Source organism: Aquarana catesbeiana, linkage group LG06 (assembly GCF_042186555.1).
Source record: "Aquarana catesbeiana isolate 2022-GZ linkage group LG06, ASM4218655v1, whole genome shotgun sequence".
Classification (NCBI taxonomy): domain Eukaryota; kingdom Metazoa; phylum Chordata; class Amphibia; order Anura; family Ranidae; genus Aquarana; species Aquarana catesbeiana.
This window is the reverse complement of record NC_133329.1, coordinates 61,159,117-61,183,274: the sequence shown is the minus strand read 5'-3', so window position 1 is coordinate 61,183,274 and position 24,158 is coordinate 61,159,117. Positions and strand designations below refer to the sequence as shown.

At 39.6% G+C, this 24,158-nt stretch overlaps 1 protein-coding gene across 1 annotated transcript in view; it reads left to right on the top strand.

Annotated features, from left to right (window-relative positions):
* The first annotated feature begins 5,375 nt into the window (after positions 1–5,375).
* The window catches only part of LOC141148526 (uncharacterized), a 62,172-nt gene continuing 43,389 nt past the window's right edge, over positions 5,376–24,158 (top strand). The window contains exon 1 of the mRNA XM_073636067.1: positions 5,376–5,532. The gene's annotated coding sequence lies outside the window, so the exon portion shown is untranslated. The remainder of the gene's footprint in view (positions 5,533–24,158) is intronic.

The window sequence follows — 24,158 nt, the reverse complement described above, 5'->3', positions numbered from 1 at the left end:
CCCGACCGCTAAAGTGTTCAGGTTTGGCTTGAAGAAAAGGTGGCAACCCTAGTCCAGAGGCCCCAAATTTTGGCTGCAGCTAGGGGGCATCTAGGAACCCTTAACTACTGAGTTTGAAGTTCGGGGGACCTATGGCTGCAAATGGGCGCAGTGAGGCATCAAATGGGCACAGTGAGGCTGCAAATGGGCACAGTGAGGCTGCAAATGGGCATTGTTGACCCTCTTTTCCACTTACAGTAGCTGCGCATTTCTCACCCTAGGCTTATACTCGAGTCAATAAGTTTTCCCAGTTTTTGGGGTAAAATTAGGTGCCTCGGCTTATATTCTGGTCGGCTTATACTCAAGTATATACGGTACTTTTTTTTTCACGTGCTGGCCTAGTAAGCCAAGAAATCTAGTTGGACTTTACACATCCCAACTCTTTTGCTGTTATTTTGGATTAAATACAGAAGGGACCCCCCAGCGGTCACTTTGTGGAACTTCAATCCAAAAAGAGTTGATGGTTAAACAGTAATCACATTCCGCCCCCAACCCCAGATAGTGTACATGTTTTTCCTATGTGGTGGACGTGGGTAGCTTGTGTCTGGCACTTCACAGATCATGACCGTCCGGAGGTCCTCTATACAAGAACTTGGACAGCTCCTGGGAGCCAGAAAACACATAACTGATATTTGATGGGACCTCTTACAGGAATAGTGTGTGGTCAGCACTCTTCCTTTAAAGCTCTGGCTTGTGGATTTCAACCAGGGATTATGTTTTCTATGTTTTCCTGTATACAAGTCGGCTTCCTTTTTAAAAACATAGAGTTAGGTTGATTGACTACCTCCCAAAGTGGCCCTGGAGAGATTGTGGTGGAGAGATTGCTTTGGAGGACAGGGACTGATTGAAATGGACCTTCATGCTCTGTGTTCAATGCAACCCTGTTTCCCCGAAAATAAGACCTAGCGTGATTGTCGGTGATGGCTGCAATATAAGCCCTACCCCCCAAATAAGCCCTAGTTAAAGTCCTTGTAGGTCTTATTTTCAGGGTAGGGCTTATTTTCGGGGAAAAAAGGTAGGGCTTATTTGGGGGGTAGGGCTTATATTGCAGCCATCACCGACAATCACGCTAGGTCTTATTTTCGGGGAAACAGGGTATATCCTATATGAGAAACTAAAGCAATCAATTAATTGTTGAGGACTTATGATTTCTGTAAAGTCAATTCATACTGCTCCAAGACACAATGGGGAAGATTTATTAAAACTGGGGAACACAGAATCTGGTGCAGTTCTGCATAGAAACCAATCAGCTTCCATGTTTTATTGTCAAAGCTTCATTGAACAAGCTGAAGTTATAGGCTGGTTACTATGCACAGCTGAACCAGATTCTGAATACTCCAGTTTTAGTAAATTCCCCCCAAAAGTAGAATACACATTAAAGAAAATGGTGCTGTGTCACCTATGCAAAAAAAAAATAAATAAAATCTTTGCCCACAGTTTATCAAAAATATCAAAAAAAGTCCATCCTGCCGACCTGCTCACGTACATTTACTGCAGCAGGTCAGCTCTCCTGCGCAAACCGACATAGGAGGATAGCGGGTGCGCACACTCACCCGCCGCAGGAGCATGCCCGCGGGTCCCGCGGACTCAATGTCCGCCGGTGGCCCGTGATCGCTGTGTACAGAGGCAGAATGGGGAACTGCCTATGTAAACAAGGCGATTCCCCGGTCTGCCTAATGACATGTCAGAGATCTTCTGTTCCCAGTGATATCTGTCATGTCCCAGTAAGCCCATCCCCCCTACAGTTAGAACACACCCAGGGAACACACTTAACCCCTTGATCGCCCCCCCCTAGTGTTAACCCCTTCCCTGCCAGTGACATTTTTACTTTGATCAGTGCATTTTTATAGCATTGATCAATATAATAATGTCACTGGTCCCCAAAAAGTGTCATGTGGGGTCAGATTTGTCCGCCGCAATGTCGCAGTCCCGCTAAAAATCGCAGATAGCCGCCATTACCACCAAAAACAATTAAAAAAAAATAAAAGTCCCTAAATCTATCCCGTAGTTTGTAGACGTGATAACTTTTGCGCAAACAAATCAATATACGCCGATTGGTATTTTTTTTACCAAAAATATGTAGAAGAATATATATCGGCCTAAACTGATGAATAAATTCGTTTTTTTATTTTGGGGGGGGGGGGATATGTATTATAGCAGAAAAAAAAAATTTTTTTTCAAACGTGTGTTTTTTTGTTTAAAAAAATAAATTAAAAAGAATAAAAACCACAGAGGTGATCAAATACCACCAAAAGAAAGCTCTATTTGTGGGTAAAAAAGGACGTCAATTTCGTTTGGGTACAGCCTCGCACGACCGCGCAATTGTCAGTTAAAGCGATGCAGTGCCGTATCGCAAAAAATGGCCCGGTCATTAAGTGGGCACATCCTTCCAGGGCCGAAGTGGTCAAAGTCCAAGTCCGGACATAAAAACCTTAACGGGGTTAAAACAGTAATACATTCCTCTTCCTAAAAAGCAACATCCCATTATGTTGGCTTTCTCCTATGTCCTGTAAATCTGCCAGGTTTAGTGCAGAGCCTGCTGTATTTCCAGGACGCTTGCATGTAAGTGCTGCAGCTGCAGACCCGAGTTCTGAGGTCAAGTCCTTGCCCTCCTCGTCTCCTGGCTGTTCAAAATAGAATGCTCCTGATCAGGAGTCAGTAGAATGGGCTCCCAATTATGTGACTGCTGTGAGAGCCAATTAAAGTGGTCACTTGAGCGGGAAGCAGCTCCACCTTCTGTTATTAAAGCCCATTTAAAGGGCGACCAGCAGCCATCATGAAGGGGTTAAACTTTCACATTTGTGCACATTTGCTCTTCCATATTTAGGTTATAGCATTCAATATAAAGGTGGGCTGATTAGGCCACTTTGCCTCTTCTTTACAGCTATTGATATAAGATATTGGCCTCATGGGGTGTGCATTGTTTTTATAGAGTCGGCTAACACATAGACTTGTATTGTGAGAAGGAGCAGTTGGGGGTTGCTTTACTAAAACAGGAGGAATCAGAATCTGCTGTAGCTCTGCATAGAAACTGACTTCTAACTTCAGCTTGTTCAATTAAGCTTTGACAATAAAACCTGGAAGCTGATTGGCTACCATGCAGAGCTACACCAGATTTTGCAAGCTTTAGTTCTAGTAAATCCCTCCCATTGTGTAGCACTGCAGAGCAGGAAGCAGGGTCTGCAGATGTAATGCACTACTATGAATGTCCCTGTATACAAATGAAATTGCAAACTATACATAGAAACAACATTTTTAAATGGCTGAACAAACATTGATATCAGGGTTTACATCAAGTTGGTCTCTTTTAGGTCTCTCTCTGTCGACAAGCTCTTGTTCGCTGGTTTTACAATCCCTGTCTATAGGAACATATAGAGCCCAAAACCTATATACACAAGTCCTCACCTGTACATCTAAAAGATAATAAAAAAGATATATACCGTACATTGCTTGGCTATAGTTCAAACTCATCAAGATTCACCCCCACAAATTTCATAATAGTGTAGTGCCAGCCAAGGAGAGGAGGCAGAGGAAAGGATACTGAGTGACTGCAGTTGCAACCAAGAAGTAAGCCTGTACCTAGCAAAAGGAGAATTTTATTGGTTGCTGCTGCAGCCAGGCCGTGGACCCTCCAACTACTTGACCAGCTGAGACCCATATGGAGAGTAGGCATGTTTGGTGGATGTGCTACTGTGGTTCCGGGAGCCTGTGCACAGGGCTCATTGCTGCTGGGTGACTACTGTGAGCTGCATTGGGCTTTATGTACCAGAAGCCAAGGGCAAATAGTGCTGCTGCCACTGTTTTACCTGGAATCCTGGGAGAGGACTAAGTGCTGCTGGAGAAAGATGCAGGACCAAGAGACTGCTTTCCAGTACTATGCTGTGCTTGACAGCTTAGGCTGGAGAGGTAGGTCCAAAGCTTAGCAGGCTACTTTTCACTGAATTTTGCTTAAGAGTTGTGGCCTAGCTTCTGTCTACATCCATCCTGGGTATGGGGGTGGCCTTTGCTGGAACGGACTGGATCTTCGAGGACAGTACCAAGGCATAGGTATGGTGAGAGGCCTCTTGGTCACCATGAAGCATATATTTTGTTGTTATTGCCATAGTTGCTGTCTGCTGATGAGTTCCACGAAAAGGGGCTGTTACCTTATTTCTTTACTCTGTGGATTACAGATCTGTTTGGGGATTAAGCCCCCAACTGAGATTAGGGGGGCCCAACGTTGGCCTTACTCTAGTTAGCTCCTCACTGGGCAGTGAGTTAGGTAGGGCCTCTTGCTGGTAGTTAGGGCCTTTTGCATTTTAGCCAGGCCTTACTATTGCCAAACATCTGTACAACATATTTATATATTGGATTTTTGATTGATATATATATTGTTGTATTTCATTGTCTAAGCTTCCCTTTGAGGGCCTCTCTTTAATGAAGCCATTCCAACAGTTCCAGGGGTGTCAGTGTTTCTCCAGGTACCAGGACGGGTAATCACTAGAGCAGGGCAGGAGGAACCAAACAAAGAAACAAGACCAGGGCAGGAGGACCCAACTAGACCCAACTAGAGCAACTAGTGGACCCAACTAGGGCAGGGCAGGAAGGCTCAACCAAAGCAACTACAGCAGGGAAGGAGGGCCCAACAAGAAAAATTAGAGAATCCAAAAAGACCCAACTAGTGCAGGACAAGAAGACCCAAACACAGCAATTACTGCAGGGCAGGAGGACCCAACTAAAGCAGCTAGAGAACCCAACTAGACCCAACTAGAGCAAGGCAGGAAGACCCAAACAAAAGCAACTGCAGCAGGGCAGGAGGACCCAACATGATCCAACTAGAGCAACTAGAGAACCCAACTAGAGCCAACTAGAGTAGGGCAGAAAGACCCAAACAAAGCAACTACAGCAGGGCAGGAGGACCCAACCTGACCCAATTGGAGCAACTAGAGAACCCAACTAGAGCAAGGCAGGAAGACCCAGACAATGCAACTACAGCAGGGCAGGAGGACACAACCTGACCCAACTAGAGCAACTAGAGAACTCAACTAGACCAAACTAGAGTAGGGCTGGAGGACCCAAACAAAGCAAGAGCAGGTGGACCCAACTAGAGCAGGGCAAGAGGACCAAGAGGCTCCTCTGGGGTAGTGTTACACTGATATGGGGAATTCTGACATTAGAGCTTGATTACAGAAATTGGCTTCCAGCTCTGTTGGTTGGACACAGGACGAACGTCAGGCAGCACATCTCACATTTGCACTCTGGAAGCAGCCACCATGCCTGATAACTTCCTCAATGCAACAGACTATTTTATCTGATGACAGGCATTTTATCTGTGATCTAAGCTGGTGCAGTTGGAAGATGTGGGTGTCAGGAGGCGTAACTGAGATAGGAGTCTGCAAAAGAAGGTGCTAAACCAACTTCCTGACGTCTCTACACTCACACGGTGACACACTTTTAGTTGCATATTCCCTGAACGATCTGACTGAGACAACCAGGACCAGTGCTGCAGGACAGGTAAGACACAGCCCCTGCTATTATTGCACTATTACTCTTGATAATCTTTGTATTAAAGGTCTAGATGTACAGTATATTTAGGAAAATTTGCTGATATAACATTTGCTTCTATGTTACTACCATTGAAACGGTTAAATTCCTGCTCCATAATTACCTTGCATCGTTTCTCACCTTTATCTTGCTATTGATAATAATTTAGAACTTCATCATCAGCAAAGGAGACATTAAAGCCCCATACACACTACAGTATCAGATTTTCTGCTGATTTTTTCCTTCAGATTTACCAAAACCATATAATATGAGGTCAAACCTTAGGAGTTTCAATTTGTATGCAATCAGGCAGGCCCTTACACTACATGGTTTTGTTAGATCTGAAGACAAATATCAGCAGAAAATCTGATAGTGTGTATGGGGCTTAAGGAAAAGGGGAAGATACTACTATTTCAAAGTTAAGAAATAAAAATGAGCGACTTTATTTTTTATTTTTGTGCTTATAATATACAATTGCGTTTCTTGTCTTTATTACTTTATTTCTTGATTTCGTGATATATTGCAGCTAATCACTTTTGCTTTCTCAACCATCTTATTTATGGTGTATCTCTAGGCAAAGCTTTTTTTTTTTTTTTTTGGATAGAATGGGGATGGGTTAGACCAAATTTTAGTGCCTTCTGTGCCCTGGTTACCATTATCACCGAAAAAGAAAGTAAGGGGAAATCCAAAATTTTAGACTTGTCAACAGAAAAAGAGGTAAGGGGCAACAACCGTATGAAAAGTCAGTCAGCGGTTAGTAAGTTACTGAGCCGCCAAATATTTAATTCACCTCCTGTCCGTGCTGCGATCCTAGTGCCAGTTCTTTAAGGTCTGGGAAGGGTGGACAGCAAGCTATCGGGTGAAAATTTCCAGTCTGGCCTATAGATACAGGGGACACACTCACCATATTTCTTCTGCTTTGTCTTGTAGGCCTCCCAAATCACAAGTTTTGGACTACAGGCCTTTGATGCTTGCAAGCTCCTTAAAGCCATGGTGCTCAACCTGTGGTCCAAGGGCCACATGTGGCACCTTGGTACTTGTTGTGTGGCGCCCATATCCCAGGAGTCAGTAGAGGGAGTTTTGATAGGCTAAAGGGACTTCAATGCCAGTGATCTCTTGCAGTCCCCTGTTCCCTGTCTCTGCTGGTCTCCTGCGGCATGTCTCCAGTCTCCAACCACACACATCTAAAGTCTCTGACCATCTCCTAGGATGTCCACTACACCCATTGGTGATGTCAGTTGAGGTCCCTTATGGTGCAAGTTCATTATAAAGCAATGTAGAAATCTCTTTTGATTTTTTTTTAATTAATGCAGTCGCACAATTAAATCTTTAATGCAGAAACATTTGTGAAATCGAGCATTCGGGACAAGGTGAATATTTCAACCAAAATGTAAACACAGTCTTAAATCTAAAAAGTAAAGTCCAGTACATACACGAGCTTATAAAAATAAGCAAAAAAAAAAAATTATATATATATATATATATATATATATATATATATATATATATACATATATATATATATATATATATACACACACACATACAGTATATACAGTATAGATAGATAGATCTATTAATATAAACAATTTTAAATCTTGGGATTTTGATTCAGGCACGGAATTGGGTGCCATAAGCTGAAGATTGTCATAAACGAAATATTAAACCGTTGCACTGTCTGGGCCTTATAAATAATAGGGTTGATTTTACCGCTAAAGACAATTACGTTCAGTTTACTTTTTGCTTGTGGACTTTTACTGCCCGCCTTTGATCCAGTTATAACATTTTGTTTCTTTGTAGCTATGACCTTTAGTTTGTCCATGTGTTGGAATGATTAAATATGATGATCTGCTCCATATATAGCAATTTGTGCTCTAGCTGCACGCATTATTTTTTATAAGAAAATTATTTTTGGAAGTCTGCTAATGCGAGTCTTTATAGAATGTTCCTTAACGAAGCGAAAAATTCAGTAAGAGATGTCGTATGAAGGACTTTTTTGCTTGGATGGGATATTTGGTGGAGCAAAGGGCAGCTCCACCTTGGGTTTTGGCCTGTTACAGCTCCAAGGTCCTCTGGTGTTCAACAGCTTGGCCCTGGAAAGCAGGGTTGCTAAAAAAAAGGACTCGTAGAGCCTAAGTATTGTAGAATCCATAATTGTGACAGAAGGCGATCTCAAACAGACAGTGTATGTCCGGTTAATTCAGAAGTGGGTAGGGAACAACAACTAAGGGTAGGAGGAATCCACAGGAGGGCCTTTTAGGCTAAGTAAGGTGATTAGGGGGGCTTTTGTACATAATGGATGTGGATTTTGGATGTGGCAGATGAGTGGTATATAATCCTTAGATTAAGGGGGGATATGATCACCATGTATAAATACATAAGGAAAGATATGATCTCCATGTATAAATACATAAGGGGGGATATGATCACCATGTATAAATACATAAGGAAAGATATGATCTCCATGTATAAATACATAAGGGAAGATATGATCTCCATGTATAAATACATAAGGGGGGATATGATCACCATGTATAAATACATAAGGGGGGATATGATCACCATGTATAAATACATAAGGGAAGATATGATCTCCATGTATAATTACATAAGGGAAGATATGATCTCCATGTATAAATACATAAGGGAAGATATGATCTCCATGTATAAATACATAAGGGGGGATATGATCACCATATCTAAATACATAAGGGCAAATATATTCTTTATGTATAATTACATAAGGGGGGATATGATCACCATGTATAAATACATAAGGGGGATATGATCTCCATGTATAAATACATAAGGAGGGATATGATCCCCATGTATAAATACATAAGGGGGGATATGATCACCATGTATAAATACATAAGGGGGATATGATCTCCATGTATAAATACATAAGGGGGGATATGATCACCATGTATAAATACATAAAGGAAGATATGATCTCCATGTATAAATACATAAGGGGAGATATGATCTCCATGTATAAATACATAAGGGGGGATATGATCTCCATGTATAAATACATAAAGGAAGATATGATCTCCATGTATAAATACATAAGGGGGATATGATCTCCATGTATAAATACATAAGGGAAGATATGATCTCCATGTATAAATACATAAGGGGGGATATGATCTCCATGTATAAATACATAAAGGAAGATATGATCTCCATGTATAAATACATAAGGGGAGATATGATCTCCATGTATAAATACATAAGGGGGGATATGATCTCCATGTATAAATACATAAGGGAAGATATGATCTCCATGTATAAATACATAAGGGGGGATATGATCACCATTTATAAATACATAAGGGGGGATATGATCACCATTTATAAATACATAAAGGAAGATATGATCTCCATGTATAAATACATAAGGGAAGATATGATCTCCATGTATAAATACATAAGGGGGATATGATCTCCATGTATAAATACATAAGGGAAGATATGATCTCCATGTATAAATACATAAGGGGGGATATGATCACCATTTATAAATACATAAAGGAAGATATGATCTCCATGTATAAATACATAAGGGAAGATATGATCTCCATGTATAAATACATAAGGGGGATATGATCTCCATGTATAAATACATAGGGGGATATGATCTCCATGTATAAATACATAAGGGGGGATATGATCACCATGTATAAATACATAAGGGGAGATATGATCTCCATGTATAAATACATAAGGGGGATATGATCTCCATGTATAAATACATAAGTGGGATATATAGTGAACTTGGTGCTGAGGTATTCCTTTTCAGGTCATTACAGAGGACAAGGGGGCACTCTTTACATGCTTTACAGGCTTCTTTGCAGTCAGAGCTGTAAAAGTGTGTAATAGACTCCCTCCGGAACTAGTTCTGGCCAGCTCGGTAGATTGTTTTAAAAAAGCGCTGAATGAATTCCTAAAAGTACAGAATATAACTGGATACTCACATTTAATTAGAGATTTAACACTAGAGATTGTTGATCCAATGAATATCTGATTGCCTCCTGGGGGGAGGGGGTCAGGAAGGAATATTTTACCCCCACTGGAGCAAATTGGACCATGATTCATAAATGTTTTTTTGCCTTCCTCTGGATCAATTGCGGGTGTGGGGTCCTTTATATGGAGGTTTTCTATTTATTTTTTGGTTGAAGAAGATCGACACGTGTCCTTTTTTCAGTCTGACTAATGTACATTTTTGGGGGTTTTTATTTTTTTCTGAGAGTGTGGATAATGGAATATAGCACTCAGCAGGCACTTCATAAACTTTAGTGACAATTTACTGAGAATATAATACGCCTTTTTATAGCTCAGCCTGGAGTCTGCCAAATGCCTGCCAACTGCTTATCTAAATTTACAGGCAGTGCTTCATTTTAGGTCCACATTTACAAGTCCTGTCCCGGAGGTTAGGGGTACTTAGAGCGCTTCAAGAAAGCAATTCAATACCCATTAATGCTCACAGCACCCAATTCTGTGCAGTATAATTTTAAGTAGAACTATAGGCAAAACTTTTTTTTTTTTTTTCATTTTGGATAGAGTAAGGGAGGGTTATAACCCCTTTCAGTTTTTTTGACATCTGTGCCCAACTTCCCTTTACTTCCTATCCCCTAGTCAACACAAGAAGAAGTGAAAGGAAATCCTTCCAAAGTGACAGAATTCCTAAAGCTAGTGTCCCCATTATAAGATTTCCCCTTTGTGATTTTCTTTTGGCTTTACTCTCAATGAAAATGGCAAACAGGATAAATAGAAAGGGTGAATCTCCTTAATAATGGCACAGACAGCAATGAAAAACTTAAAAGAGGGTCTAATCCCTCTCCAATCTATAAAAAAAAAAAAAAAAATTACCTTTAGTTATACTCTCAAATCTAAATCATGCCCGGGGACTCAGCCTAAGGCTTCAAACACTTTGGTGGTGGAAGTCCATTTGGAACCTACATGATCCTTATCATATTCGACTTGTGGGGTCTTCCAGATACGAGTGGACCCACAGCATCAAAGGCTGCTCGGACATTTCACACTGTGTTGACTTAAAGCAAAGTGAACAAATCAATCCGTACAGGGCTTGTGTACCACATTTCTAAAAAAAAAAAAATGGCTCGCCATTGAGGGGGTGCATTAAAGGCATTTTAAAGCCCACGTGTACAAGGCCTAGACATGAGCTTCTGGAAGCTAAAACCCAGCCCGAAAACGTACTGTTAAATCAAGTTACGTCTGAGTAATCTGGCACTAATCAGAAGGTTCTGCATGTAGAAACGAATAATAAAAAAAAAAAAACTTTAACGGTTGGTCCAAACAGATAAACTGTCCAAACAGTCAACATAGGTCAACATCAATTCAACGACAGTAGACATACAAATAAAGTGCATAAGATGGTCAATTCACTAACGTGTACAGTATAATGTTTCTATCTCTGTAAGTTATTTTATAGTTTTATTTTTACAAGAAAAAAATATTTTTTAAATCCTCCAAATCAGCTGAATTTACCCCAATTACAGTATTTTATCAATTGTGTGGCTTTTTGTTCTAAACAGAAAGTCTCAAAAATGATGGCACATGTGAGTGTCTGTGAAAACGATGTACTTTTTACTAAAATTTGAAACAGAAAGACTACAAACCGTGATATGTGGGCACAGAAGTTTCTAGAGCACACATGTTGTAATACACACATAGCAAATGTAATACAGGTTGACATAGGTGAAAGCTCAACGCATACAATAGGGAAATGTAACAAAATATGCATGTATCCGTCTGGTTTTATCTTGTCTATGTATGACTGAGATGTCCTATACAGGTCAAGATAATCTTGACCTGTATAGGACATCTCAGTCATACATATTGTATGTATGACATGCAAGGCTTGCAGAAGCCCTGGGGTACCCCTTTGTTACTAAAGTGAAAGAGGGAAAAGTAGTGAAGGTTAGAGGTAAGAGAGAAGAAGTGGAAGGCAGGTACTCCATCATTGCTCCTGAACAGTGCGCTAAACTCATTCAGTAATCCAGTCTTGGAAGGCAGACGAGAGGCGAAACATTGACCAGGATGCTCACATTTTATGGTGTTGTCCTGATCACTCGGTTTTCTGTGACAGCAGGCGCTCCAAGTTCCAGATGGTGTCTAGTTCAGAGACCCATTTCGAAAGGGAGGGTGCGGTTGTTGATTTCCACTGGCAGGGGATAAAGTGACGTAAGGCATCTTTCTTGGCCATGAAAATTGAGCCCAGGATCAAGTCATGCAGGGCAATCTTAGGGGAGAAAGGCATTTGTGTTACTATTACTTTACAATAGATGGTGAAAATTTTCGTCCATAAGCCTTGGATAGAGGGACAGTCCCACCAAATATCAGTCATAGTCCTTTTAGAGGTGTGCCAACAGATATTGGAATAGGAGGGGGAATATATGCTTTAGGATAACTGGGCATCTATACTACCTAGTGATGAGTTTTAAAGCCTTTTCTTGTGTCTTCATGGCCATCGAGAGCTTATGAGTCAAGATAAACCATTTATTAAATTTTTCTGGAGAGATCATGGTCTACAGTTCTCTTTCCCATGCAGAAGTAAAAGAAGGGAGGTTAAGATGAGTTGAGGAAGAGAGGGTTGAGTATATGAAAGAGACAGCATACATTGGAGGAGTTAATTGGAGGAGTAGCTTCTCGAAGGAAGTAGGTTGAGAGAAGACACTGGTGAGGTTCAGTAAGGAGCGTATGAAGGAAAAAAGTTATCTCCTATGGAACCAGTACCTCATGGGAATTGTGCAGCTTGCTTTAGATTTAAATGTCATGATAGATGGATTGGATTGCAGGAGTTGTAGTAACCTACGATGGTCATTGTTGTTCCACAGGCCATAGATGGGAGGATAGGGGGAAAGCAGGGCTGCTAAAAAAAAAGGAGTAATAGGGCCTAAGTATTGTAAAATCCTTAATTGTGACATAAGGTGATCTCAAACAGCCAGTGTGTATCCGGTAAATTTAGGAGTGGGTAGGGAACAACTCTTAAGGGTAGGAGGAATCCACTGGCGTGCACGTAGATCTAACACAACAACAACAACAAAAACAAACTAATTGGACCCAGGACTTTGTGGAGGAGTGGTGAATCTAGCCAAGTAATCCATTGATGATGGCTGCCCTATGTTAATTGGGGGCATCTGAGACCCCAGCCCCCCTCGTATCTTCAGATGCATTAATAATTTGTAGTGGAGCCTAGGGTAGGAGTTGTTCCAGATGAAGATAGAAAATAATTTTTTGGAGTTTCCGATAATTAGAGAATGGAATGTTCTGTGGAAGTGTCTGGAATATGTATAGAAAGTGGTGGATGATATCCATTCTTAGTACATTAATTCCATAAGTCATGGAAGTAGAACACATCTTAAATGGAAAAATGCCCTGCAGTTGGTGGCGTTGATAAGATGACAAGGAGATGTTTAAAAGTTTTGACTTTGTATAATTTACCCTGAAGTTGCTGAAGGTACTGAAATGCTGGAACACCTGCATTATCCATGGTAAGGAGGTTAAGGGTTTAGTCACATAAAGCAACAGGTCATCAGCGAACAATGCTAACATAGAGTGAAAAGGTCCTACAGATATGCCAGAGATATTAGGGTTTTGTCTCAATGTCATGGCTAGGTGTTCCATAGTTAGGATACATAGGAGTGGAGACAAGGGGCATCCTTGTCTAGTTCTGTTTAAAAAAGTGTTGGAGAAGGAGCCATTGACTCAAACTCTGGCATAAGGTGAGGAATAAAGGAACATAATGCATAAAAACACGAGAGGACCAGAACCAATTTTACAAAAAGAAAGCCATAGGAACTTGCAATTAAAGTGATTGAAGACCTTCTCAGCGTCAACCAATCTAGGGCAAAAGGGTATACTGCATTGAAGTGAAACTCCACGCCTTTGGTCTCCGTGACTGTACTCTTCGCTGGTTCTCTTCCTACTTATCCAATCGTACCTTTAGCGTTACTTACAATTCTACTTCCTTCTGTCCTCTTCCTTTCTCTGTTGGGTCCCCCAAGGTTCTGTTCTTGGACCCCTCCTATTTTCAATCTGCACCTCCTCCCTGATTCAGCTGATACTCTCCCATGACTTCAAATACCTCCTCTATGCTGACGACACACCCAAATCTATTTCTCTCCCTCTCAGCTCACTCCCTCCGTCTCCTCCCATATCACTAATTTACTATCAGATATATTAGTCTGGATGTCACACCACTTCCTCAAACTCAATCTATCCAAAACCGAACTTATACATTTTCCTCCCCCATGTGCCCCTTCTCCGATCTCTCTGTCAAAATCGATGGCACAACTATCAGCCCATCCCCTCATGCCAAATTCCTAGATAAAGTCCTGGACTCTGAACTCTCCTTTAAGCCCCATGTCCAATCACTGTCCAAATCTTGCCGCCTCAACCTCTGCAACATCTCTAAAATACGCCCCTTTCTAACCAATGACACAAAATTAATTCACTCCTTGGTCATCTCTCGCCTCCCTCCTCATTGGCTTACCTCTACATAGTTTATCCCCCCTTCAATCCATCATGAATGCTGCTGTCAGACTCATCCACCTTACCAATCGCTCTGTCTCTGCTACTCTTCTCTGTCAATCCCTCCACTGGCTTCCGCTCACCCAACAAATTAAAATCAAAATACTAACAACTACTTACAAAGCCATCCTCAACTCTGCCCCCAGCTATATCACTAGCCTAGTCTCTAAATACCAACCTATTCGCTCTCTTCGTTCCGCTCAAGACCTCCTGCTCTCTAGCACCCTTGTCACCTCCTTCCATGCTCGCCTCCAGGACTTTTCCAGAGCCTCTCCAAACCTATGGAACTCCTTACCCCAATCTGTCCAATTATCTCCTACTCTATTAGCTTTTAGACAATCCTTGAAAACCCTTCTCTTCAGAGAAGCCTAACCTACCCACACCTAACAACTTTATTTTAATTTTCTCCATCAGCTCATCCCCCACAGTTATTACCTTTTGTTCCACTTGACCGTCCCTTCTAGATTGTAAGCTCTAACAGGCAGGGCCTTCTGATCCCTCCTGTATTGATTTGTATTGTAACTGTACTGTCTGCCCTCATGTTGTAAAGCGCTGTGCAAACTGTTGGCGCTATATGAATCCTGTATAATAATAATAATAATAATATTGCTGAAGGAGGATTGTTTTAATTGTGTTGTCCCTAGCTACTCAGACAATCACTAACAAAATCAACGTGATCTAAATTGATCAGCTGTGGCAGTAGTGGTTGTAGTCTGTCCAGTTTGATCTTGGCATAAATCTAAATGTCTACTCCTATCAGCAAATTTTGGACGTTAATTTTAGCATAGGGAATGGTTTTTACTAGGCTTGGGGATTAAAAATATGTGGGCTTCAAGGGAATTGGGGGGAACATTGGGAGCCGGATGAGATAGAGCTGAACACCCTAGTCAAAAAGGGAATGAGAAATGAGAAGAATGTCCTGTTGAACTTTGAAGAGAGCACGTAAGGCCAGGACTGTTGCCTGTGGGGGTAAATTTGATGGCTGTGGCAACCTCCTCTTAAGTAAAGAGGGATCTAATAGACAGACAGGTTTAGGCGTCTATTGAAAGCAGAAAAGTACCTGCTATGTATGTCTCCAGTTGTTTGTCAAATTCAGCATCATTTGGGGAATGAGAGCCAGGGAGGTTATGCAAGTCTAGCAATAGAAATCCCTGAACTATTGTACAATAGCAGCGAGGGATGAGATTAGCTTGTCATAGGGACCTTTTAGATGCAGGATATATGTATGTGACATTTACAAATGAAGAGTCCTTGCCAGGGATCTGTGTGTGTAGGTGAAGGGAAGCGCTGACAATTCAATTAAGACTGCTTTCACACCGAAAGCGCTGGTCATTAGCTCTAAAGCGCTGATCTTTTTTGCTCTGTTGCGCCACTTTCAGCCACTAGCGGGGCAGTTTTAATTCCCAGTTTTGGGGCGCTTTTCAGGTGCTTTGAAAGCGCTGCCCATTCATTCCAATGGGAAGGAAGTTTTGGGAGCGCTAAATGCAGCACTCCCAACCCACCACAAAGGTGCTGCTTGCAGGACTTTTCGGAACGTCCCGCAAGCGCATCACCCCAGTGTGAAAAGTCAGGAGTTTTCAGGAGTTTTTCAGGAGGGCCCTCTGATCCCTCCTGTATTGATTTGTATTGTAAGTGTACTGTCTGTCCTCATGTTGTAAAGCACTGCGCAAACTGTTGGCGCTATATAAATCCTGTATAATAATATTGCTGAAGGAGGATTGCTTTAATGGTGTTGTCCCTAGCTTTTTAGACAATCACTAACAAAATCAACTTGATCTAGATTGATCAGCTGTGGCAGTAGTGGTTGTAGTCTGTCCGCTTTGATCTTGGCATAAATCTAAATGTCTACTCCTATAAGCAAAATTTGGACGTTAATGTTAGCATAGGGAATGTTTTTCAGGAGTTTAGCAGAGGCTATTTCCAGCGCTAAAGCACCTGAAAACCGCCCCAGGGTGAAAGGGGTCTATTTAAAGTGGGGTTCCACCCAAAAAAACAAAAATACATGAAAAATTCTAAAAAAAACAAAAACAAAAAAACATTTGGATATTTTTTTTTTAACTTACCTCTAAATGCCTGTTGTTAGGGGGTCCCTCGTAGTCTGCCCCTTCCAGTGCCTGGGCTGGTGACATCACTTCCCCCTCGGCACAGGAAGGGCTCCGCTCTGCTCCCTCTCTCCTGTCAATCATCTGGGACCCATTACAGGTCCCAGGTGACTGAGAGGCCAATCACGGCGCGCGGCGCCGCTCGCGCATGCGCAGTGGGTGCCAGGCTGTGAAGCCACAGCCCGGCGCCCACAGTTGCAATGCCGGCGCCACTGAACGGAGGGGGGGACGAGCGGGGCTTCGATCCCCCGCATCGCTGGACCCTGGGACAGGTAAGTGTCCAATTAAAAGTTGGACGTTTTTTTTAACTGCCCCTGAACAACCTTTCTTTGAAGGCATAAAAATGAGTTCAGACGCCAAAGATTTCCACGTTTCAGAAGCCAAACGCGGTACTGTTTATAAGCATTTTTAAAGGTGCCCTATTTTTTTGACATTAAAAATCTCAAAAAATGATGGCAAATGATGAAAAACCATTAAAAAAATATTTTAAATAATTTTAATCGCTTGCAATGATTCATAGACCATTTATATACCCTAATGAGCATGATCCAATCCAATACACCACTAGCATTGCTGTTATCCGAAGTATAATTGGAATTTGACCCATATGTTGTTAGATTTGAACAAGCAACTTGTGGCAGGTGACGTAGCACATGACAATCCGCAACTTGTGGCAGGTGACGTGGCAAGTGGAGAATCCACAACTTGTGGCAGGTGACGTGGCAAATGGAGAATCCACAACTTGTGGCAAGTGACAATCCGTAACTTGTGGCAGGCTACGTGGCAAGTGGAGAATCCACAACTTGTGGCAGGTGACGTGGCAAGTGGACAATCCACAACTTGTGGCAAGTGACAATCCGTAACTTGTGGCAGGCGACGTGGCAAGTGACACGCTAATGTGGATATACAAAATATCTTAAGACTGTATGTGCATAATCAAAAAATAAAAACAATGCAATTCAAACACAACGTGTATATAATCTGAAAAGGAAAAACTGTCAAGAGAGTAAATATATATCAACAGTCTCTCTCAGGTTCCAAAAAAGTCAATGTGAAAACTTTTTTTATGGTTAATTCTCCTTAAAGGGGGTGTGGCAGGGGGCGTGTCCTATGCCTACATACATTTGTTAGTAGGTGTCCCTCATTCCCATCTCAAAATGTTGGGAGGTGTGTCTTATAAGTCCCACATCGAACAAATGCCGATCCCAAGGTATGTGGACACTTTAGTATGAAGACACCACCGTGCTCAAAATAGGAAGGAGCCAGTTGTCACGTTGGAGAGCACCATCCGCACTGCAGGCGGCCGGGCCAACATTTTTTGCTATAACATTTTTCAAGTGCCTTTTACAATAAATAGATTGTTTATCAAAAGATAATGCACTATTATTAGGCTTCCTCCAATTTTTTTACCATCTATCATGAGCTGTTAATCGGGCATCCACTCGAGCCCCCTGAGGAAGGTATAGAGGAATCCATTTCATCGGCTGCAGATGAGCGTCCATGCTCACTCGTCCATCCGGGTCTGCTGAGAGCTGTTGTCCATCGTGAATCTCCAGATTTGCCAGACAGAGGAACGCATCCCTAAGCTGTGGATCAGCACACACGCTTGTGACCGATGTGGGTCTGGTAAGCAGCCAATTTTTTATTACTTTTGAGCACAGTGGTGTCTTCATACTAAAGTGTCCACACACCTTGGGATCGGCATGTGTTCGATTTGAGACTTATAAGATAATTGAATTTGTTTTCAATTCAGCCCATTCACTCTGTTGAATTTGCTTTGTTTTCACATTGACTTTTTGGAACCTGAGATAGACTGTTGATATATATTTACTCGTTGTGTTTGAATTGCATTGTTTTTATTTTTTGATTATGCACATACAGTCTTAAGATATTTTGTATATCCACATGTGTTACAGGCCAATCTAGACCACACACCCGATTCCAATTTACTTATTTTGTTCACATTATTGTTTTGGGCATTATTCTGCATTATATTTTATACCACTGTGGGTTTTCCCACCTTTTATATAGAATCAGAGCATCTTCACACTATCAATCACTTGCCAGGGATCTGCCACATTTGTCTTTGGATATACCTTGCTGAATCTTATTATTATACAAGACCACTGAAGCCTCATATCATTCCTTCAAGTGGGTTCTGGTATTGGTAGAGGATATGGATTTGGCACATTCCCCTTGGATCAGTTCTCCCCTCAAAACTGTGTTCAGTGCTTCCCATTGGTATGGGAATGGGGTGGTGTCTGAGGTGTGCTCCTAAATGTTTGATCACTTCTGCAAGTTTAGAGTTGCAATCCTGATCCAACAGAAGGGACTCATTGAGATGCCAGGTCTCCATTCTCGTGAAGGAATATGAGGGATCGTAAGAGTAATGCCGCGTACACACGACTGGTTTTGCCGTCGGAATAAACTCAGAAGGTTTCTCCGACGGAATTCCATTCAAGCGGTCTTGCCTACACGCGGTCAAACCAAAGTCCGACCGTCCAGAACGCGGTGACGTACAGCGCGTACGACGGGACTAGAAAAAGGAAGTTCAATAGCCAGTAGCCAATAGCTTCCGTCTCGTACTTGCTTTAGAGCATGCGCCGTTTTTGGTCCGTCGGAACAGCATACAGACGAGCGGTTTTCCCGATAGGAATTGGTTCTGTCGGAAATATTTAGAACACGTTCCATTTCTAGGTCCGTCAGAATTTTCGAAAAGAAAAGTCCGATGAGGCATACACACGATCGGAATAGAGGAATTGAAAAGACTTTTTCTGTCGGCATTCCGCTCGTTTGTACGCTGCTTAAAGTATACCGGGGAATGGTCTGACCAAACCATAGTGTATATGTTTACCTAATAAAGAAATACTATTTTTTTTGGATGTCATCCTGAGTGCCGACCATCCCTTTCCGTACTCCGATTACCAATTATAATCCAGTTATTGCGGATAAAAGACAAAAAAAACAAGAATTTGCTTTTCACATGATTGGATGATAGTTCCATTACAGCTTGGACCATATCTGGGATCCCCGTGGAATCTGGAAACCAATGTAGTAGGCACTGCTACTACAGTGATCTTTGCTCTCTTCCGAGGTCCTATGCTGAGCAGCTGCATTGGGGTCAGTCACTCGCCTCCCTGATGGTATGGCATGATGGATAAGTATCTGCCTGTATTTCTCAGCATTGAGGACACCATTGATCCTGACCAAATCTTCAACTCCATTTGCAGAAATGCAGCCCCAAACTTGCAAGAAACCTTCACCATTCTTCATTGTTGGCTGCAAACACGCATTATTGTACCGCTCTCCAGCACTTCGGTGAACAAACGGCCTCCTGCTTCCACAACCTCACTTTAGTAGCAGAGTTTGGCTGTTCCTCACCCAACTTTACGCCACCTAGTGGTTAACCCCTTTCCTGTCAGTGTCATTTACACAGTAATCAGTGCATTTTTATAGCACTGATCGCTGCATAAATGACAATGGTCCCAAAATAGTGTCAAAAGTGTCCGATGTGTCCGCCATAATGTCACAGTCCCGATAAAAATCGCAGATCGCTGCCATTACTAGTAAAAAAAAAATAATAATAAAAATGCCATAAAACTCTCCCCTATTTTGTAGACGCTAAAACTTTTGCGCAAACCAATCAATATACGCTAATTGGGTTTTTTTTTACCAAAAATTTGTAGAAGAATACATATCGGCCTAAATTAGCTTTTTATATATATTTTTGGGGGATATTTATTATAGCAAAAAGTAGAAAATATTGCTTTTTTTTTCAAAATTGTCACTCTTTTTTTGTTTATAGCGCAAAAAATAAAAAAACGTAGAGGTAATCAAATACCACCAAAAGAAAGCTCTATTTGTGGGAAAAAAAGGACGTCAATTTTGTTTGGGTGCAACGTCGCACGGCGCAGTGCCGGATTGCAAAAAGTGCTCTGGTCAGGAAGGAGGTAAAATCTTCCGGGGCCGAAGCGGTTAAGTTTTGCACTCTCCATGTCTCTCGCCTATGTTTCAACCTATGTATGAAATTGATGATCATTAGTACCTTCTTGGTATAATCGGTTAGTCACCTGATTCTAATCCTACAAAACCCTTTACTTTGTGCAAGTGTACAAAGTGCGCAAGTGTATAAATTGATGCTGGTTTGAAGGGTAGTCACTCCAAAAAATAATTTGATTTCAATTTTTTTTCAGTTTGCCCACTTTGCATTGTGTAAATTGATAAAAAATAAACAATGAAAATATATATTTTTGAAAGCATTCTAACGTTACAGCATTTATTCACACCTGCCTAAAACATTTTTTTTTACAGTACTGTATATTCTTACATTGGTCCAAGCTGGTGATGATGGGTCCAGGTACTGGTCAGCACTGTGCCATCTCCGGTGCCAGTTCTCCAAGGTCCCCCACCAATGCTCCTTGGCCATTGGGCAACCACCGATGATGTAGCGCCTACACATAAGCACAGGTGTTACATCCTCTCTGGCACCTGGCCAATTCCTGGCATCTTACAGATGCCGGAAATGAGCCCAGAGAGTGCAGGCAACATGTACCACAGAGTGTAAACAGAAGATAAAACATTGCTGGGGGGGAAGAGGAAGACTTTGCATGTTTCTCCTGGCAAAAGTCCCTAAGTCACAGCATTTCTTTATTTTTATTTTTTTTACCTACAGATTTTTTGTTACACTGGGCAGACTGTGAGTCACCATGCACTATAATGTCTACAAAAAAAATAAAAAAATAAAAAAATGGGCAGACTTGATGGACTACTCTGTCTTTTTTCTGCCTCGTTTTAGTTTGTTTCTATGCATGTTCTCCATGATTAGAAGGGCGGGTATTGGCACATGTAAAATCTGTAGATGCTCTATAAAAGTTGGATCCCAAGAAAGGATAAATATATAGTGAGAAATACTTGTATATTAACCATGTTACATTTACATATATATATATATATATATATATATATATATATACACACCCATAAATACACACAGTATATATATATATATATATATATATATAGTATATATATATATATATATATATATATATATATATATATATATATATATATATATATAAAGTATATATATAGATCTATATATATAGATCTATATATAGATATATAGATCTATATATATAGATCTATATATCTATATAGATATATATATATATATATATATATATACACGCATACAATATATACCGGTATATCTAGATCTATAAATATATATAGATATATATCTATCTATATATATATATATATATATATATATATATATATATATATACACACACACGCATAAAATATATATATCTAGATCTAGATATATCTAGATCTAGATATATATATAGATCTATATATATAGATCTATATATAGATCTATATATATAGATCTATATATCTATATAGATATATATATATATATATATATATATATATATATATATACAAGCATACAATATATACCGGTATATCTAGATCTATAAATATATATAGATATATATATATATCTATCTATATATAGTTATATATATATATATCTATAGATATCTATAGATATATAGATCTATATATATAGATCTATATATCTATCTATATATATTTATATATCTATATCTCTATATAGATCTATATATATATATATTTGAATTTACACTTAATGAGTCCGGTGATCGATAGATCTATATATCTATCTATATATATTTCTCTCTATATATATAGATCTATATATCTATATAGATATATATATATATATATACACGCATACAATATATACCGGTATATCCAGATCTATAAATATATATAGATATATATATATCTATATATATATATAGATATATATATATCTATATATAGTTATATATATATCTATATATAGATATATCTATATATCTATATATATAGATCTATATATATATAGATCTATATATATAGATCTATATATCTATCTATATATATTTATATATCTATATCTCTATATAGATATATATATATATTTGAATTTACACTTAATGAGTCCGGTGATCGATAGATCTATATATCTATCTATATATATTTCTCTCTCTCTCTCTCTCTCTCTCTCTCTCTCTCTCTCTCTCTCTCTCTCTCTCTCTCTCTCTCTCTCTCTCTCTCTCTCTCTCTCTCTCTCTCTCTCTATATATATATTTGAATTTACATTTAATGAGTCCGGTGATCGAGGCACTCATGCCAGACAACAGAGCCAGGTTAATGACCTCACTTTCTTTTATTGCAGTTAAGCAAGGTTGGTCACCATCCTGCCCCCAGCCAATAGGATTGGACAGTGACAAAAAAGTATCTCTTGCGCACATTACATCAGCCCCCTGCTCATTCTCTCCCTGTCAGCAGGCTCTCTGTGCCATATTGACAGCACTCAGGGTCACGGAATAATTCTAGCTGCATTTCAAAATGTTATTAGGGTTTTTTGGGGGGGTTTTTTTGTTTTTTTTTTGTTTTTATGAGTAATTACATAACTGGGCTACTGGTGATTTCCTTCGTCTACCTGGAGCTCATCACATTAAAGCAGCCAAAATCAACATAATGAAAATGAGCAAATAATACGTACAGTGCATCACTAAACGCAAAATGACCCCAATAATTGTGAAAATTATAAGCCTACAAAATCATCAAAATAAAAAACAATATTAGAATATAAAAATGTCCAAAGTGCTACAAAAATTCCCTGATAAATAAAAAGACAAATAAATTAATAAAATTCCACCATGAATTAATTAGAATGAGAGAGCCACAACAATTGTGTGAGCGCAGTTATTCTTTATTTTGCTCAAGAAGAAGCCAATGCGTTTTGGAGGCTCTGCGCTTAACATTCCTACGTCATCAGGGCTTAGAAACATAACTGATGTATCATAGGTGATAGGGTACGTTAATGTTTTTTGTAATATCCATTTTTTATACCTTCTATAAATCCTATAGCTTTTTATTCATAGTATACAATTATTTATATTTATGTTTAATTGATTATCATTATCATTTTTTTGTATTCTATTTTATTTTTATTTTACATAATTACATATGATACAATCACATCTCATTGCTATTACCTCTCTGTATTTTTCTGATCATAAAACGTCAAAGACATGCTGGTAGGTAATTGGCACCTGTCTAAATTTGTCCCAGTATGTATGAATGTAAGTTTAGGGACCTTTGATTGTAAGCTCCTTGTGTGCAGGGACTGATGTGAATGTACAATGTAAAGCCCCAAATAAACGGATGGTGCTATAAAATTACATGTAATAAATAAATAAATAAGTAATAAAACTATATAACTATTATTCATTTATTTATTTATTTTTATAGTTTTCAGTGATCATGATCATCTTCTATTTATGGTAAAAAAAATGTCATTATTTTTACCCTATCATATCTCAGTAGGTATTTAGGTTGTGTTTTTTATATCATACTTTGTAAAGGCAATAACAACATTACTCTGTGTTTATATACTTATTTAATTTCATTTTATATAGCATGCATACCATGATTATCAAACAGCATTACATACTATAGAGAATATTAATCATGATCCTATATATTAATAGATAATAATAGATCCTAAATAATAATAATAATACATGTATGCTTGTATGTATGCTGCCTGTCCAAATACTCAATTCGATTTTTATTTTATTCCATTTTATTATATTATTATTATGTATTTTGTTATTTATTTTATTATCTAGTTTTTTTTTTTGTTTTTTTTTTTTTAGTCTGTTATATTTCTTAGCCCTGATAAAGGGGGGAGTGTTGAGCCCACAAAATGTTTTGGCTTCTTCCTGCGACCACTTGTTGTACAAAATAAAGATTTACTGGACCTACACAATTTTTGTAGCGCTCTCATTCTCTCTACATTTCTTTGAATACTCTGAAATTCGCCAAGGATACCCTGGCTGATAGAGAGCT